Source organism: Pygoscelis adeliae, unplaced genomic scaffold (assembly GCF_000699105.1).
Source record: "Pygoscelis adeliae isolate BGI_AS28 unplaced genomic scaffold, ASM69910v1 Scaffold432, whole genome shotgun sequence".
Classification (NCBI taxonomy): Eukaryota; Metazoa; Chordata; class Aves; order Sphenisciformes; family Spheniscidae; genus Pygoscelis; species Pygoscelis adeliae.
The window spans coordinates 233,855-241,282 of NW_008824289.1; positions in this window are offsets into that span (position 1 = coordinate 233,855).

Genomic DNA, 7,428 nt, shown 5'->3' on the forward strand with positions numbered 1-7,428 from the left:
CCCAAGGCGCCCTGCGCCCCCCCCAGCGCCCGCCCCCGCCGGCCACGCCGGGGTTGGCATCTCCATCTGTCTCCAGACCCTTCCCAGAGCAATGCGCCTTCCTGGAGCGCTTCTGGGCTGTGAACTGAATGTCAATGACGGAGGCGCTGATGGTGAATGGCAGCTCTGATTTTTCAGGGTTTTGTGAATTCAGTGTGTATCTTACAAGTCTGCCACAGTAACTGCTGATCTCTGGGGCTTGGGAGTCCTGTGGCTTTCCCCCCTCCCTTGTGAGCAATTTATTTCCTTTACTGACAGCTAACTATTGACTTCTCGTTCTCCTGAAGATGAGATGTCCTGTTTCATCAGGTTTAAATTAGTTTTATCTTTAGACTTTCCTATTAATAAGCTCTCATCGTGGTGTCATTACTTGATATCTATTTTCTGATGTTTTCCATGAATGGCTCTGTATCTTCCAGATATTTTGTCAAGTTTTTTTTCCTCTGCTGGCTGAGTTATTTAATAGTCAGGCATGGATCAGGGCCGTGAAGATGGTCAGACGCCGGTCAGAGGTGCGTGTGGAGTGGCCTAGCGCCCACCGGCCGGCTGCGTGTGCAGGGAGGGCGATGGACTGGTGATGGGGCTGGCGGGGCTGGCCACGCGCTCCCTGGCTCGCTCTCTCTGCATCCCTCTAATCCCAGGCTGAGCTCTGCCACGCCGGGTGCTCTCAAGAGCATGAGTCAATAGAGTAATTAAAAGGCAAAGGTGGTGCAATTCGTTTGGACAGCTGTATTGGACTCTCTCTGGGAAAAAGAGAGAAAGACTTTCTGTGCCTCCTCCCACACTCTGCCCCCTCCCGCAGGCTCCCTCCTCACCGGCTCCCCGTGTGCCCGCTCCTGTGCCCGGGCAGCAGCTCTGGCCCTTGGGCAATAGCCCCAGGGCTAGAGGCACCTCTCAGCTCTTATTTCCCGTACAAGTCCGCCTTCCCACTCAGAAATCTCCTCTGGGTTGTGCCCTGGAGACGCGCTGCATGTTCAGGGCATCCTCACTGCGGTACCCCCGTGCAGGGACGGGGACCGGGCAGGGTGACTCCGGGATGTGGGGAGAGCTGGAGCAGCAGCAAACCATGGGAACACGGGCTGAGCTGAGCGTCTGCTCATGGTCCACGATTCAGTGTTCAGCATGGAGATTAACAGGAGTGTTGATGTTTCACCTGGAGAACTCACAAGATCAAACAACAAAGTAGGATTCAAAACAGTGTTTTGCCTGAAATGTCAGAATTTCAGAGAGCAAAGCAGCCCTCGGTTAGGAGATGGCCTCTCTTGGCTGTGTACTGCCTGCAGCAGGACAGACTTGAGCAGCGCAGCTGCCCGGTGCAGAGCCCCCCCCTCGCCCTGCATCGGCAGGGAGCCCCCAGGCCCCTTCTGCCCCCCAAACATTTGCTGTGCGAGAGATACCACAGCTTCTCTTTCGCACCGCAAATGTCACTGCTAATGGGGAAATTCGGGAACTTGTTTTCCCCTGGGGAAAAGACAACAGCGCGGTGGAAGCACAGCACTGCACATGATAATCTGGCTGAGCCGATGTCAGCTGCTGACCTGCAGAGGGGAAATCACAGCGTGGCCAAAGCTGATGCCCTCTTCCCCGGCAGCAGGAGACCTTGATCTGAGAGCCGCGCAGTGAATCCATGCATGTGGTACATTGTAATGTGCCAGTGCAGGGGGATGGTGCGGTGCTTCATGTGCCTGGCAGGTTCTCATCCCTATTAGCAGAACTTCGTCTAGGAAATTGGAAGTGAAAGGGAATTATCTCACATTATTTCAAGGGGGCCCATGACCGGGGTCTCTGTTCCTGCTGGGTCGGAGCCACCTTCCCCAGCAGTCGGGCTGGCGGGGGCTGCTGCTGCCGCCCGGGGCACGCAGGGCTGCCAGCCCTGCTGAGTGCCGTCGGCTTCAGGGATTTTCTCATTGTATCTTCAGCAGTGTCAAAAGCAAAGCCCATCGGTGTTGAAAACACCCAAATCTCCTAAGTCTCCTTAAGACCAGGAAAATGCATTCCCCGGGCTCCATTTCTAGGAGTCGCTCGCATGGGGCCAGGCAGGGTTGGGGTGGGAAGCGGGGCTGGTTCGGCCGCATGGGGAGAGGATTAATGCAAGAACGAGCCTCAACGTATACTTCTGACATTAACGAGGAGGAGAAAGGTGTCCGATTCCTTGAAAGAAAACCCTGGTATGACAACGGCCTGATGTACAGTGGCATTTCTAATAGAGCTATCAGGGTGCTTCAGGGACACTCCTGTTCACGGTGTGTCTGCTATCTGCAAAGTCAGGTCATAGAGGAGAATTAGCTTGCCCAGCCCCTGCTGTTGTCTTGCATGCAAAAATTACACAGCAAACTACGACCAACTGCAGAATGGGTAATTTGCAGCAGTGCCTACAGCACTGGGTTTAGGCTGATTAATATTCAGCGCACTGCTGTGAAAATGAAAAGCCAGACAGAATGGTCCTCCTCCCCTTTCTGCATCCATGAAGATGCCAAGGGTAATGGCTGAAGCACAGAAACAAAAACAAGATTCACTTTCGGTCAAGCTGATACAGGGTTTTTGAGCCTAAACAAGACAGTCCATTCTCTTTGGGTTATTTAGCTTCATCTTTTAACCTGTTTCTTCTTTTTTTTTTTAACGCCATCTTTCTGTTATCTAATTACAGGAAGTTTAAAAAAGAATAGTAGGAGGCTTTCTTTGAAGCTATCAGAACAGAACAGTAGGCATTTCAAAAAACAGTTTCTCTTTAAAAAAGGGAAACGTTCTGACATTTTAAAAAAAGATTCTTCCTATGATTTCTTATCAAAACTCTGTTTTGAAAAGCCCTTTTACTGTTGGTGGGAAAACTTTCCCCATCCCGTGCTCAGAAGAAAGCACGGCACAGGCCTGCCAGGAGCAACGGTACCCGCCGGCAGAGACCCGGGATCCTCTGGGCAGCAGGAAGATGCCCCGGGGCTCGGGGGACAAACCAAACTCCCGCAGCTGGCTGGCAGCCTCAGTGCTCGTCCTCCCCTCGCCAAGCGCCTTTCCATGCCCTGGCCGCAGGTGCTGGTTTCTCTCTGTCTTCCCACAGCTCTTTCCTCCCCTTGTTGGGGGGAGAAAACCTGGGAGATGCTTAGACCTGCCAGTCCTGCTGTCCCACCCGTGTTTGGCTGAGGTAGGGCTGGGTGCTCTTGTACAACAAAGCAGCTTATGAAAGAGGAAAGCAGAGCCACCACAAAAGCCGAGGCTGCTGTTTGCCTTCAGGGCTTTGGTTTTGTATTTACATGGGCCAAAGCAAACCCTCACCGGGCAGTCCCAGACCTCATGTTTTTCTGTTGTGCAAACAGAAGCCGGATGGGAGGGGGGTGGCATGCTGTCAGAGCAAACCCCGCGAAGGCAAACACAGATCGAGGTGCTGCCGAGCAGGAGGAGCTGGCACCGCTCAGAGCTGTAAAAACGGGCACCGCCGACCCGGGGCCAGGCTCTGGCCAAGGGGCTCTGCCAGGTGTCCGCGCAATGTCCCTTCCTGCCAGCAGCCACTGCAAAGGACGGGCCACATGTCCCAGCCGCCACGGGGGGAGCCAGTGGGGTGAGAGGAGCTGCTCGGTGCCCCCGACACCTCCGTGATGCCCCTGGGCATCAGCTGGGGAAATCCTGCACAAAACCACGTTGGTGCCCTTGCAGACGGGGCTCGCAGGGGTCTGAGCTGTCCCCGAGTCACCCACTCTTGCACACCGGGGCCAGGCGGTGCCAGTGGCAGGGACGTCCCCTGTGGCACCATTTTACATCAATGTTGGTGCGTCAAACTGGCGTGGGCTGGTGAGGCGGGTGCTGCCGCCGGCTCCGCAGGGCTCACAGTGGCCGATGGCTGCCCTCCCCCTGCTCTGCGGGAGGGGAGGTGGGAAACACCCCGATGGCACCACGCCACCTGGAAGGATTTGGGTTTTGGCATTTTGGTTCTAGGATTACTGAGGAAATCTTTACACCTGTCTTTGCAATTATTCACAGCCAGTGGGGCTGAGTTGGGAACTGGAACTTTCTTTTATCCTGCTCCTTCTGTTTCCTTAGGAATTGGAAACTGAATGTGCCCAACGAGGTGTTAGGTATTAGACAGCTCTGGCCAAGGCAGTGCCATCCGTCCCTGTCCTTCCCCTCGCAGCTCTGCCGCTGCCATCGAAGGACACCCGGCCTTCTGCTCTCCACCTTTGTGCTGCTGAGCACACGCAGCTCATTGACATGAAGTTCAATTTCCCGGAGCTCTCAGCGCATCGGTGTTCATTGCAGCTGGCGTGAGAGGCAGGAGGGACGCGCCAGCTGCAGCCCCGTGGTGCCTAATGGCCACATGTTGATAGCATCGTTACCTCTGCATTTAATTGGCAGGGTGGGGTAACATCCTGCCCCCTGCCAAGGTCAGGCTGCTTGGGGCATCGCTCGCTCGCAAGCTGCCGCAGCCAGGTAAAAGGAGCGAGGAGCAGCAGGAGAGGCTGGGCTGGAGTCCCCGGGCATCGGGGGCACCTCGGTCACCCCGTCGACTTGTGAAAAGGGCAGCGGGAAACTCTGAGGTGTTTAGAGAAATATTTAGACTCCTGAACACTCAGCCACGAACGCAGGAGCTGTAGGTTAAGCTACAGGAAAATGGTCTTTCCCCAGTGAAAATTTTGTTCTTTCATGAAAAAAAAACCTGAAAGCTTTTGCTCACAAATCAAATAATTCTACAGGGAACTTGAGCTGAACTACTTGATTTTTGGATCAGCTGCACAGGAGCTCTTCACTCCTCCAGTTGAGCCTTTCCTCCCCAGAGCCGCCGCTGCTTGGCAGAGCTGTGGTTTCTGCACAGAGCCAATTTAATACAAAAAACCACTTTCTGTCAAAACCGGTTCAGGTGTGAAGTTACGGAACAGCACTAGTGCCAGCTGCAGGGAGCAGGGACGTGCCGGCCGGCGGCTCTTTGGCAGCCCTGGGTTGGATGGGATCAGATCGGTGCTCTGGGGACAAGGAGACAGCACAGGGTCCAGGTGGGGAGGACGGTGGTGGGGGAGGACAAGCCACAGCGCAGGAACAGCGGTGTGGGCTGGGGTCTGCACTGGAAATGCTCACCCTGAGCTGGCACCACAGCTCCCGGCTGCACGTGCTGCTCTTTCTGTCTACCAGCCGCTGACACCCACCTTTTCCCGGCACCCACCTTTTCCCATTTCCCAACATCTTCAGCCATCCTGCTTCTCTTCACCTTTTCTTTTGAATGCGCTTCATTAGGAATAGGCGCTGGGGCTGGGGCAGTGGCACGCACGCTGCAGAACGCTGCCGGTGGCAGACACGTTACCAGCTGGAATGACAAACTGCAAAGTCAAGCGTAAATGACAGGTGAGAAGCAGGTCCCGTCCTCTGGCCGAGGCACCGAGACGTGAGCGGGAGCCCTGGCCCTGGGAGCGGGGGCACTGGGGAAGACGCTGTCTGCAAACCCACAGCTCACGGGACCGGCTCTCCCCTGTGCCCACGGGATGGGGCTCTGGGGCCCTGGGCGGGAGCAGAGGGACCTGTGATGGGCAGAGGCAGAGGAGGGTGTTGGTGCAGCCCAGCAGAGCCAACATGGGTGGGAAGCCGCTGGCGGCACATGGTGCCATGCCGGCGGCTCTGGAGGCTGCAGGGCTCGGGGACCTGGCGCCGGCCCCAGCAGCTCTTGCTGTGCAGCCGGTCCGCGCCAGTGTGCAGCCGTTCTGCGCAGGGGCTGTGGCACAGCTGACCCCAGGACACATTTTGATGCGGGCAGCAGCCAGCAAGCTGCCGCGGCCAGGGGCGAGCTCCTCCTGCACCCGAGAGCTCGCCAGCCATTGCTGCCTGCTCACCCCCGGAGTCCCGGGGGTCCAGGCCCCAGCCCGGGGGTGGCTGCGCCGGTGGGGCTCCAGGGATGTGTTTGTTCATGTCAAACAGCTCCCAGCTCGCTGGCAACAAGCAGGGAGCAGGAACAGAGAATAAAAGAACCAGCAGCTCAGGGACAAGGGCAGAATAAATCTGCATAAATACAAATGAAGGGAATATTTATTTCTCACATTGACCACTCTTCTGTAGCTACTTTAAATTGTGAGAGAGGCATGGGTCCGTCAGGGCTGGGCAGGGCTTAGACTCGGCTCCGGGGCTGCAGCTCATCGTGGTAACCCACCTTTCCAGCAGACTTATCTATTAAATATTCTTTGCATGTGAGTTACTCCTGTAGCTGATAGGAGAGATAAATAACAAAACCTTTGCAAATGCAAAAATCCTTAGGCAGTTTGGAAAGAAACCAAATCACGTGCTGAATGCAGATGAAGAAAAATCCTTTTTACTGTAAGGAGTAACAGAAGGGATGTGAATCCACCTCACCCACAATGCAACACGTCCAAATCCACTTGGAGATTACAAGACAGGATAGCATTTACTCCGATCAGTTCAAAGCATAACTGTTAGGGAACAAATCAGCTAAGTACACATCTGGATTAGACTGTAGGCCTTTTTGGCCTTCTTTTTAACAGTATGAAATCACTAGAAACAGCAAATTTTCCTTTTGTAATGGTAAACTAATCAAGAAGCAGAAGGAGAGCAAAGACAAAGCGTTTACATTTCATCAGTGTTTGTCCCTTTTCTCTCTTCCCTTCACGGGAATTTGGTGCAGTTGGGGCAAACTCACAAATTCCCATGGGGTGGCTGCCCAGGGGCCAAATTGCCGCCGCCAGCCGGGCTGTCTTGGTCCAGCACCACAAAAGTCTCCTCTGTGCTGAGCAATTACCTGGCCCAAACCACAGCCCCGGTCCAGGTGAAACTCGGGTGTGCGTGAGGAAGGCTGGAGGGTCAGGGCAGTACCTTTGTCAGTGACAGCCGTAACGAGTGGCTTATGGCTGTGACGGCCGGGAGGGCACGTGGGCATGGCCTGGGGCTCCTGCCTCTGGCTCCGCTGCCAGCAGTGCCATCGGCTTGGCTAACCATCAACACGGCTAACCATCGACATGGCTAACCATCAACACAGCTAACCATCGGCACGGCTAACCATCAACACGGCTAACCATCAACACGGCTAACCATCGACATGGCTAACCATCGACATGGCTAACCATCGGCACGGCTAACTCTGGGCTGGACAGAGACACCAAAATCTGATAAGGTTGAAATGTAACGCAGAAGAAATAGTGTATTTTCTTGGTTGGGTTTCTCCATTTTCACGTCTATTCTCCGTGTATCAAGTCATCTTCCTCCCATCCCTTCTCCTCCTCAGGGCGGAGAGGTGGGAATCGCCGGCGGGGGCACCTGGGGGGATGCTGGAGCTGAGGTTTTGGGCAGCGCGGGAGCTTGGAGTGGCAGCCCCATGCTCCCCCATCACCTCCCACTACCAGGTGGCAGGGTCAGCCCTGGTGGGCTCACCTCACCCAGCCCAGGCACCAGCACCGGCACCAGCAG